A 12,278-nucleotide genomic window follows, 5' to 3' on the forward strand; every position below is an offset into this window, starting at 1 on the left:
GTCACTTTATTGCTATGTACCTCTGTTTCCTCTTCCACAAAATGTGAATTATTAGCACCTATGTCATAGGTTTGGCACAGGGATAAAAGGGAGAAGCACCCAGCATGTCCTGATCTGATGACCAAGAGTAATAACAGGAGTGACAATCAACAAAGCCTAGAAGTGGCTAGAAGGGTTAAGAGATGTTCCCTTCTCCATATCCTTTCCACTCCTGTTCTCACAGAGAAGCGTCTAGAAAACAGATGGCTAACGGTGGACTCTCTTTTAGGCATCTTGGAGTCCCAGTATGGAGGAACGTTGTACCTCACCTACCCTTTCTTGTTACCCCTGCTGACCCAGGAAGGCTCACTCCTTGGAGAGTAAATGACCTCCTAAGAGGCAGAAGGAGAGGTTTAGGGTGGAGGGGCCACAGCAAGACTCTGAACATGAGTTCCCCCACCCCTTTCACTGGCTGACTCTGAACTGGGAGGCAGTCCTCTGAACTGGAGGGAGGAGGAGAATGGGGAGGAGTGTGTTAGCTACCTGATAGTTTTTGGGCTTTATCTTTTTAAAAATAAATAAATAAATAAAGATATTCCTTGTTTTTACACTAAGGTCATTCTTCCAGAGAAAGTCCAACATGAATGCCAAAAAAATGTTTCAATATAATCAGCTTTCAGTTGGTGCTAAAGTGAAGGCTGAGCTCAGAAATAAACAGAATCAAGGGCTTAGAGAAGGTCTGATCCTGGGACTTCTTTTCTTCACAGGTTTGTTTTGTTTGCTTACCACCACCCCTCCTTTTTATTTTGAATAGATAATATAAAGTCACATATTTCAAAAATCATAAAATATAAAATGATATTTAGCAAAAAAGAGATTCCATCCCTCTCCACTTCCCGCTCTGTCCAGTTCCTCTTAACACGTACATGAGCAGTTTTATTAGTTCCTAGTTTATTCTTCCAGAGATTATGCAAGTGTAAACAATTTCAAATATAGAGTCTTTTTACATAAAGAGTAGTAAATCACTGTGTACTTTGCATTTTCGCGCAACAGTGAAAATGTAGTTTTCTCATTCTTTGTAATGACTGCATAGTATTCCACTGTGTGGAGCTGCCAGATTTGTTTCAGCCAGCCCTCTGTAGAGAGGCACTTGAAGGTGTTGGAGACAACATTTTAAAAATCTCCCACCACATCCAAAAACCTCCCACAAAAGCAGAAAACATAGAAAATTGATTATTGAATATATGTTCCATGTGATTGTGGTATACATCATGGACAGACCGCTAAAGAGACCGCAGAGGTGGAAAGAAACTCCACCCTTTTATAAAGCCCAGCAGACACAACCTGTTAACATTATATCCAGGTTCTCAAATGACAACTTGTCCTCAAGAAAGAGAACTAGATGGTACAGTTGGTCATCCTGAACTCAGCTGGCATGTGGGGTGGCTGTCTGTTAGCTAATTGTCCTCGTCCACAGGAAAGAAGAATCCATACCTTTCTATGAAGGTGGCATTGGAACTTGGAGCCAAACCTTGAAGTTAAGCTCCTCACTTGGCTCGGAGTGTGGGTGAAGGGGGCATGGCTTCCTGATATTTACATTGCAAACAGAGAGTTCCTCCATCCTTGAGAAAAACATTCCTGGATAGAAAAACTGACAAGAGGCTTATTCAGCTTTTTAAAAAGACTCATATACAAGGGAAAAGGATCCGAGAAAAAATTTGCAAGTTTTCTAAAGTAAATGCTCTAAGAGAAAGGAGCAGGGATGTCTCTTTCCCTTTTTGGTGCCAGGAAGAAATGTTTTTATTTGTATTTGCCCTTCCAAGGGCGTTTGGATTGTTTCTAGTCATTCCACCCACAAAAGATACTGGAATGGAAGATGAGCACAAAGACCATCTCTCTGTACTGACACGGGAAGACGCTCCAAGATTAATTACACACACAGGAAGCAGATGCAGAAGAGCGGGTAGCCTGCAGTGCTAGCCATAGCAGTACATTCTGTCAAGGACGAGGTGGGAGGGCAGTGACTTGGTAACTGGAAAAGGCACCTCCATGTGACAGCCCTCCCTGTGGTTTCACTTCCACCCACCTCCTTGGGAGTCCTGTGACCTTGACAGCCTTTAAGTTACCTTGCACAAGTCAGCTCTCCTTGGTCTCTTCCTCTGTACAATGGGGACAATAAAAGCCTCGCTCTTTCAGGGTTCTGGTGAGGATTAATTAGCTTCACATCTGCAAACAGTGAGCGCTCAGTCATTTTCATTAAAAAGCTTCCACTTTGTGAGAATATCTGCTAGAGACCCTGAATGCCCCTTAACCTCAGGCCTGCCCTACAAGTCTGACCCAAGTCACATGATGTCTTTATGGTCCAACCAAGGGCATTTCTCGGAAGAATGAGATCAGGACTCTGGACTCTGCCTAGGGTTGGCAGCGGGTGGGTATCCCTGAGGACACCCCCGATAGAATTAAGGTTATAGATCTTAAATAGGGTGGTTACTTTGGATTACTTGAATGGACCCAATCTAATCACATAAGTCTTTAAGAAACAGAGAATCAGAAGAGACTCACTGGGGACTCTGCATAGTGGTTCAGTGGCTGGGACTCTGCGCTCCCAATTCAGGGGGCCCCAGTTCCATCCCTGGTCAGGTAACTAGATCTCACAGTCTGTAACTGACTTCACATATCATAACTAAAAAAAAAAAGAAGAAAAGAAAAAAAAAATCCCACATGTCACAACGAAGGTCGAAGATCCTACAAGCCACAACGAAGACCTGGTGCAATCAAATAAATAAATAAAAATAAACATTAAAAAAGAAGAGAGTCAGTGAAAGAAATAAGAAATATACAGCATCATACCCTTCAATAGCAAAAAAACCCCCAAACAATCCTATTAAGAATGGACACAGGAAGTGAAAATATGTTTTTCCAAAAAAGACACACAAAAGGCAAAAAAAAAAACCAAAAAACTGTATTATATGCTTGAACATCAATAAAAGAATGGATCTGAAGTATTATCACCACACACAAAATAGTAACTATTGGAGGTGATGAATGTGTTGACTAATCTTATTGAGGTTACAATATATACTTGTGTCAAATCATCACAGTCATACACCTTACACCTACACAGTGTTATGTGTCATCACAGCTGGAGAGAGAAAGGGAGGAAGGGGGAGGAAGGAAGGAAGGATGGAGGGAATGGAAGAGAAAGGAAAATAAAAGAAAAAAAGGAAAGAGGGAGAAAAAGAAGGAGGAGGAAGCAGGGAAAGAAGGAAGGAAGAGAAAGGAAAGAAAGACCCGGCAGAAGTCAGAGAGATGCCAAGTATCTTGGCTCTGAGATTCAGGAAAAACCTATATGCAAAGACCAAGAAGAGAGGCACTGAGGAGCCAAGTCCAGCCCTGGCTGACAGCCATCAAGGAAGCAGGAAGCTGTGACCACGAGGAACTTGATTCTGCTGACAACCTGAATGAGTACGGAAATGGATTCTTCTCCTGTGTAAGGACACAGCCCTGTGGACACTGCGATTTAGCTCTATGAGACCTGTGTCCAACTTCTAACTGAAGAGTTGTGAGATAGTAAATTGGCATCACTTCAGGCTGCTGCTTGAGGTAACCAAGCAGCAACAGAAAACAGGTCCAGTGGTGTGCCCTCTTGCATCCTCACAGACTCTTTAAGTTTATAAGGTGCGTGATGTGTGTTATGACAGCCTTTATAAAACAGCCCCCAGAATCTGACATCACACAGCAGATGTGGAAGCAGAGGTCCAGATGGCGGAATGAATGAGCCAGAGTTCCCCAGAAAATGGGCTGCAAAGTCAGGGCACAGACCCTGGCTCTGAATCCAGGGTTCTTTCTAATGAGCTGTTGGCTTAAATACTGAGGTATCATACTTCGGATTTATCCTGGAGGGAGGTGGTCCCAAGAACCTGGAAACGTAAAATCAGGACTGCTCTGAGGAGAGACCTGTGGAGCCATCTAAAAGCGGATTGGAAAAAAAAAATAATAAAATGAAATAAAATCGGATTGGTCACCACTGGAATCCCCGAACAGGAAGTGTCCAGCCCCCCACCAATGTCCACCACAGTGACCTAAAAGCTTCCCACTGCCGCCCTTCCTGATGGGCCAGATGCCCAGGCACGGGGCCATTCCTGCGGTCATCCGCTACAGGTCTCCCCATGCCCTGGGCTCTTCCTGAGCCTTTACTGATTTAATTCTCACAGAAGCACTATGAAATACTTCCTGTTATTATCAGTTCTATTTTGCAAATGAAGAAACTGAGGCACAGAAAGGTTAAGTATCTTATGTGAAGTCACACAGCCAGTGAGTGGGGGAACCGATACTTGGACCCAGAATGCCTAGGCTCTGTATTACATGATCTTTCTGCGTCAGAGACGTGAGTCTCAAAGCATGCGAACCAGACAGGAAAACCTTGGCTTCAGACAAGGAAACGGGGCCACAGAGAGATACAGCGCCTTCTCAATTCATTGTCATTGTCATCTGGTTTGAAATAGAAACAGAAAACTCCAGTCCACCCCATGGCCCCAACTCTATCACTCCACAGGATACACACACACACAGACTCCTCCGGAACTGAAATGAAGAAACGAGGAATTACTGCTTTTGTAGGCAGAATGTGCAGAGACTAGTGCTATCCCTTTAAGAATGAGTAGCTGAGGCACTGGAACTTGCCAGAGTTGTGAATCATGTATTACAATTCTGGTTTTGCAATGGCATGGTCTTTCCTGCTTCCCCTCATGATGTTTATAGAGGTAAAACCTGGGGGAAGATGTGAGACGTACAGAAAATATAAAGTAAAATGGCAGATGTCACTGTAGTTCTGATTGAACAAAAATACCACGCTCTAACAGGAGACACGTTCTAGATTCAAAGATAGAGATAGGTTGAGAGTTAAAGGATGATATATATATATATATCATGCAAACAGCAATATCAGAGGGTTAATCCATCAGGATGATATAAAAACTATAAACATATATGCACCCAAAATATATGAATATATAACAACAGAGCCCAAAAATATATGAAGCAAAAATGGACAGAATTAAAAGGAGAAATAGATGATTCAATAATAATAAGTGGGCCCTTTAATACCCCACTTTCAATAATGGATAGAACAACTAGGCAGAAGATCAACAAGGAAATAGAAGACTTGGACAGCACTATAAACCATTAGATCTAAAAGACATTTGTAGAATATTCCACCCCAAAACAGCAGAATACATTTTTCTCAAATGCACATGGGAAATTCTCTAGGATAGACAATATGTCAGGCTACAAAATGAATCTCAATAAATTTTAAAAGATTGAGATCACACAAATAGCTCCTTTTACCACCAACTCTAAGAAGTCTGTGGAATGGTTCCACATGAAGATTTAGCCAGAGGATTTCATGGTGGTTGTTTGAAAGCTGGAAGCTTCTAGAAAACTTTAGGGCCTCTATGTAAGCATTACCTCATGTCACCCTATAGTGAGCAGTAACTTAGTTAACACTTGAGAAGCACTTACAAATGTGCCTGGCATGTAGTAAGCATGTGGTAAATTTTAGATGTCATAATTCTCACAATAATATTATGGAGCAAGCTTCAATAGTTCCCCTGTTTTACAGGTGAGGAGATAGAGACTCAGAGATGCACAGTAAGCTGCCTGAGGTCACACAGCAAATAAGCAGGGGTCCCGGATTAGAAGTTAGTTAGACTTCAAAGCCCATGAAAATGCAGAGGGGCAGGTCTCAAGGCTTTCATCATGTTATTTTCAGTAGCTTAAAACTGGAAACTGCAGAGGTCCACCAGCAGAGCTGTTCTGTAGCCCGGCACACCCAATCAGGCAGTGCTTTGTGCTGGTTACAAGCAACGAGGCCACCCTCTATGTGGGGACATGGAACCATCCCCAAGGCATTTTGTTCAGTAAAAAGAACATCTGAAGAAAAGTTCCATAGCCCACAGGAAGCAAAGTCAAATCTTCTGTAAAATCTATGTTCGTATGTGTGTGTGACCTAGGAAGGCTCCTATGAACAAATGAAGGTGATTTAAACAATAGGATCTATTTATAGGATGCTTCCTTTCTTTAGACTGTTCTTTTTGTAGAGTTTTGAAATAACACATGCTCAAAGAAAAAATTCAGAGTACAGCAAATTGTCAAGAAGAAAAAAGGAATCATCAGAAATCACTTCCTCCAGAATTAATTAGGCTAACATTTTGGTATCTATCTTTTCAAGTCCTCTTTCTGTGTGACTGACTGTGAGTGTGTGTGTGTATATGTATATATATATATGGTTTTTCAAGTAGTCATGTATGGATGTGAGAGTTGGACTATAAAGAAAGCTAAGCGCCAAAGAATTGATGCTTTTGAACTGTGGTGCTGGAGAAGACTCTTGAGAGTCCCTTGGACTACAAGGAGATCCAACCAGTCCATCCTGAAGGAAATTCAGTCCTGAATATTCATTGGAAGGACTGATGCTGAAGCTAAAGTTCCAATACTTTGGCCACCTGATAAGAGGAACAGACTCATTGGAAAAGACCCTGATGCTGGGAAAGACTGAAGGCAGGAGGAGAAGGGAACAACAGAGGATGAAATGGTTGGATAGCATCACCAACTCGATGGACATGGGTTTGAGCAAGCTCCGGGAGTTGGTGTTGGACAGGGAAGCCTGGCTTGCTGCAGTCCATGGGGCTGCAAAGAGTTGGACACAACTGAGCAACTGAACTGAAATTATATATATATAATATGCTTACACATGGAGAAACATACATATACAAATCTCTGGAGCAACCCACTCCAGTATTTTAGCCTGGAGAATTTCATGGACAGAGGAGCCTGGCAGGCTACAGTCCATGGGGTAGCAAAGAGTTGGACACGATTGAGCAACTAACACACACACACACATACAAATATGAGAATTCCGTTGTGTAACAAAATGTCCCCCACTTTATAGAAGCTTAAGAAACAGAGAAGTGTATTTCTCTGTCACATTTAATCTGGGTTCCAGGCAGAGTGTTGCTCCACAATCATCACGGTTTCAGCCTTCTTCTATTTTCTTGCCATATTACTCTCAACCTGTGGCCTCTCTTCAAATGGGTAGCATGACCATCAAGTGTATGGGCTCTGGTCCTAGACTTCCTGGTCTCAAGTCCAGGCTCTACCGTCTACTAGCTCTGTGATCTTGAGTTAGTCACTTAACTTCTCAGCTCCTCAGTTTACTCATCTGTCATAATGCTACTTCATAGCGTTATTAGGAGGAGGATGTGAATTAATGCAGATAAAGGTCTCAGAACAGTGCCTGCTCAATAAATGTTAGCTGTTTTTATTATGTAACTTCAGAAAGGCAACTGTGTGTCCAGAAAGAAAGAGAGGGAAGGGAGTATGCCTACAGGGTACACAGTGTGGGCGGTTCTGCTGGACATGAGCCCAGCTGTGAGTAAGATGCTGGGGGCGTGGACAGAATCCCACACATCTGAGCGAGAGCGAATCTAAAATTATAGTGTGCAAATCAATGCAATGGCTAACACACTCTGCCACTCTTTATGTTCAGTGTATTTATTACTGCAAAGGACTCTATTCAGAAAACTTCCAATGCCTTATTTTATGAGAGATTGAAAAGATTTTTCAGTGTTTTTTTAAAAAATGTGTTTACTTTCAATTTTCTCCTCACCCACGTTAAATGCTCTCCCCCACAGTAACTATCGTTTCAAAATGATAAGGGCTAGAATAAATGCTAGGGACTTACCGAAGGTTGTTGAGCTGATAGTTGGGGAAGCCAGAGAGAGACTCCACCTTGAGGACTCACAGTTCAGTGCTCTTTCTTCTTCGATCCGAGCCCTGGGGGACAGCTATGACATTCTCCCACGGACCCCCGACCTCCGCTCCGGCTCCTTCCTGAGTGCAGGGAAGGGCAAGTCCACATGTAGAACTTGAACATACTCTAGAAGGGTGTTTGGAGTGAGGAGAAAGGGGATATGGATTCGAATCCCACCCAGATTCACAGCTAGCTCTGTGTGACGTCCCTGAGGTTGCTGCATGAAGGTGACACTATAGAGATTGACACCTACGTCGACATAGGTGCACACAGTAAGAGCTCCAGAATTTATTCTCTTCCCGCCATGTAGACAGGGAACTCTGGATGCAATGTAGCTTTAAGCCAGCAGGTGGCGCTGCAACCCAAGAAGCAGGAGAAGGGGTAAGAAAAGGGTCTGTCTGGAGGGTTGATCAGCTAGGGTCCTGCTGACCGGAGGGCGGGGCCGGGGGCTCATCCATGCGGAAGGTGCCCGCACGAGTGCCTGCCACGCCCACACGGGCAGACACACCCAGCATCTCGCGTAAGTGCCTAACCAACAACCAACCTTACATGAGAAGGAGGCCTTCCCATATGAGATCTCCTTGAATCCTCACAACTGCGCTATGGATAGTGCCAATGCGATCCCATTTTACAGGTGAGGAAACTGAGCCCAGAGAGGCAAAGTGAGCTGTGCTAGGTCAGAGAGCAAGTCCGTGGCAGAGCAGGGATTTGAGCTATGCCCATAATAATATTAACAGCCAACCCTAGCAGAGCAGAAAATGTTCTGCTGGAACAGCTAACACTGTTCCAAGGCCTTCTGTACACATTAACTCAATAAATCATAACAGCCCTATGAAGTAGGTATTAGCATTTTTCGTTTCAGGTTACAGAGGAGAAGATGAAGGCACTAAGAGGTTGGGCCACTTGCCCAAGGCCACACAGCCAGAGCATAAGAGCTGAGATTTTTAACTCCAGCGTCTCTGCTCTAAACCACTGCACTCCTTGGCCTTCTGAGGACAGGCGTATGGGATGCATGGACACACCCCTTCTCGTGCTCACATTCTCAGCCAGGGCGGCGCCAAACTACGAGTGCAAGGTCCCTCGGTGCTATGCAGGGAACAGAAGCACAACACACCCCTCACCTGGCCCTGACACCACCCTCTCTGGCCATGTCAGGAGCCACTCCCCTGTGGGGAGGAGAGGAGACATCCCCTGGGAAGGCCCCTGCTAAATGCTGCCATTTCCCCAGGGGAGCCTCCTACTTGAAGTCTTCCTGCAGCCCCCCGACGCCATGGTCACCCTCCTGTCACAGCCCCACTTGGGCACGAGGGCAGGACCTCTCTGGCCGCCTAGGCAGTCCAGGAAGGAGTGAAGCAGGGAGACCGGTGCGGAAGCCGAGGCAGTGGCACAGGTGGTGCTTGTGGAAGTGGAAGGAAGGATTTGAATTCTAGGTATATCTTGAAGGATGAGCCCACAGAATTTGATGAATTTGATGTGTGGGTGTGAGAGAAATTGTTATGATATGGAATAAAATGCATGACATACATTTGGTGAGAAGGTATTTGTTATCAAGTGCTGCACAGCAAATGAACTCAAAACTCAGTGGCTTAGGATGGCAATAAACGTTTATTATCTCATACCGTTTCTGTGGGTCAGGAATTCAGGAGTGGCTTAGCTGGGTGGCTCTGGCTCAGAATTTTTCATGAGGCCGCAGTCATCTGAAGGCTTCGTGGGGCTGGAGAATTCATACCCAAGGCAGATGACTTACATGATGCAGGTTGTAACTGAAGAGCCTGGCTCCTCTCCACAGGCAGCTTGAGTGTCCTCATGACAAGATGGCCACCAGCCCCCAGCCAGTGACCAAGTGAACAAAGTGAAAGATGCCGGGCCTTTTATGGCCTAACCCAGGAGTCACCCTCCCATTCCTGCACTACCTGTTGGCCGCACAAGGCAGCCATCAAGGCATGAACAGCGGCAGGCTGGGTCCCTGGGTGCCATCTTGGAGCTGGCTCCCACGTTAGAAGAGAATTGTTCTCCTTTCTTTTTTTTTTTGTCTTATTTTTTTAAATTTTGGTAAAATATATGTAACAGAGAAGTTACCATTTTAAGTATACAGTTCAGTGGCACTAAGCACATTTCCACTGGTGTACAACCAACACTGCAAAACTTAATCATCTTTCCAAACTGAAATTCTGTACCTGATCAACTACAATGTCCCATTTCCCCTTCCCCCGAGTTCCTAGCAACCACGATACTACTTTTCATCTCTGTGACTTTGATTACTCTAAGTAGCTCACATAAATGAAATAATGTTTGTCCTTTTATGCAACACATTTCCCTCAGCATGGCATCGTCAATGTTCACCTACATTCCAGCATATGTCAGAAATTCCTTCCTTTTTAAGGCTAAGTAACACTCCATTACATATGCCACATTTTGTTTATCCATCTATCTGTCGTCAATGGACACTGGAAATGCTGCCACCTTTTGGCTGTTTCGAATAACGCTGCTATGAACACGGGGGTACAAATATCTGCTCAAGTCTCTGCTTCCGATCCTTTAGCTATGTACCCAGAAGTGTAACTGCTGGATCATATGGTAATCAGGAAGACACCCTCGAGAAGGAAATGGCTACCCACTCCAGTATTCTTCCCTGGGAAATCCCTGGCGGGCTACTGAGCGACTAACACTTTCACTTTCATGGCAATTTAATGTTTAATTTTTTGAGGAACTGCTATGCTCTTTTCCACAACAGCTGCACCATTTTGTATTCCAACCAGCAGTGAACAAGGATTATGTTTTCTCCATATCCTCACCAACACTGTTTCTCTGTGTGTGTTTTTTAAAACAATAACCATCCTAATGGGTGTGACATGCTATCTCATTAATTGTGATTTTGATTTGCATTCCCTTAATGATCACTGGGCTTCCAGGTGGTGCTAGTGGTAAAGAACCTATCTGCCAGTGCAGGAGACTTAAGAGATGGAGGTTTGATCCCTGGGTCAGGAAGATCCCCTGGAGGGGGCATGGCAACCTCTCCAGTATTCTGGCCTGGAGAACCCCATGGACAGAGGAGGCTGCTGGGCTACGGTCCATAGGGTCACAAAGAGTCAGACACAACTGAAGCGACTGAGCACGCATGCAATGATGACTAGTGTTGAGCACCTTTTTATTGGCTTACTGACCATTTGTATATTTTCTTTGGAAAAATGTCTGCTCAAATGTTTTGGCCATTTTTTTCATTGGGTTGTTTGGTTTTTTATTGTTGTCGTCTCCTTTCTTGGCAAATACATACCCTGCAAGCAGCAGCAAATCATCCATTTGGGATCTGCCTGTTTTCACTTAACTTCAGTTTCTGCCAAGCCTCACTCTATGGATGCTGTGCGGAGCATAACTCAAAGTTACCTGCGCTGTGGAGATCACTCCATGGGGAACCGCGTGCTGATGAGAGGTCAGCTGGTGACAGAGTCGCTTTTATTTCAGGGGACAGCAACAGGCAGTCCCAGGCCCCTTTCAGCCTTTGTGCCTGGCATGTCAGCTCCTCACATTGTTCTAAAAGTCTGAAAGAGTTTCCAGTATTTTTAAAAATTGGGAGACAACATCAAAATGTAGATTCACTGCTACTTGGGAAAAATTGAAAGCTGTGACCACTGGGCCTGCCTTGCCCACTAGCCGACATCACCTGAATTGAAGTGCCAGCCCCGCCCCCGCCGCCCCCATGCCTGCAGTGTTGGCTGCTGACAGCTCATCCCTCCAGAAGTCACTCCAAAGACTGGTCAGTGCAGAGGTCTGACCTGCCTGTTGTAGATCGTGACATTTCTGAAGGGCTGTCCCCACTCAAGAGCTCCTGATGGAACTCCCCAAGGCCTCCTCTGTTGCAACTGCCTAACCATACCACTCTCACTCCCTCAATATCTAAAGAGTGTTCCCTGGGAAACCACCGGCTCACAAATCTTCATCTCAGGATCTGGGGACCCTGACCTTCCAGAAGGATATGTGCTTGCCTGCTCCCCAAAGCCCTGGCCTAGCCCACCAGGCCCTTGAGTTCTCCAGCCTCGGTTATGTCCTGGCCTCCCCATAGTAATAACAAAAGGAGGAGCTAAGGCTTCTGAGGTGGAGACCACGTGCTCATGTTACAGGCATTATTTCCAGCATTTAATGCCCACAACAACCTCGTGATCCTGTGATCACTACATACTTATTGAAAATCCAATTAAAAAAAAAAAACAAAACTAACAATCCTAAGTGCTGGTGGGAATGAAAATGGTACAGTCACATTGGAAAACAGTTTGTCAATTTCTTACAGAACTATAAATATAGTTGTAATATGATCCACTAATCACACTCCTGGATATCTACCCTAGAGGAACGGGCTCATGTCCACACAAAAGCCTGCATGCACATGTTCATAGCAGCCTTATTTATTATAATCACCAGTAATTGGAACAGGCCCAAATGCCTTTCAACTGGTGAATGAGAAATAAGTGGTGGTGTATTCATATAATGAAATACT

This window comes from Bos javanicus, chromosome 13 (assembly GCF_032452875.1).
Source record: "Bos javanicus breed banteng chromosome 13, ARS-OSU_banteng_1.0, whole genome shotgun sequence".
Lineage (NCBI taxonomy): Eukaryota > Metazoa > Chordata > Mammalia > Artiodactyla > Bovidae > Bos > Bos javanicus.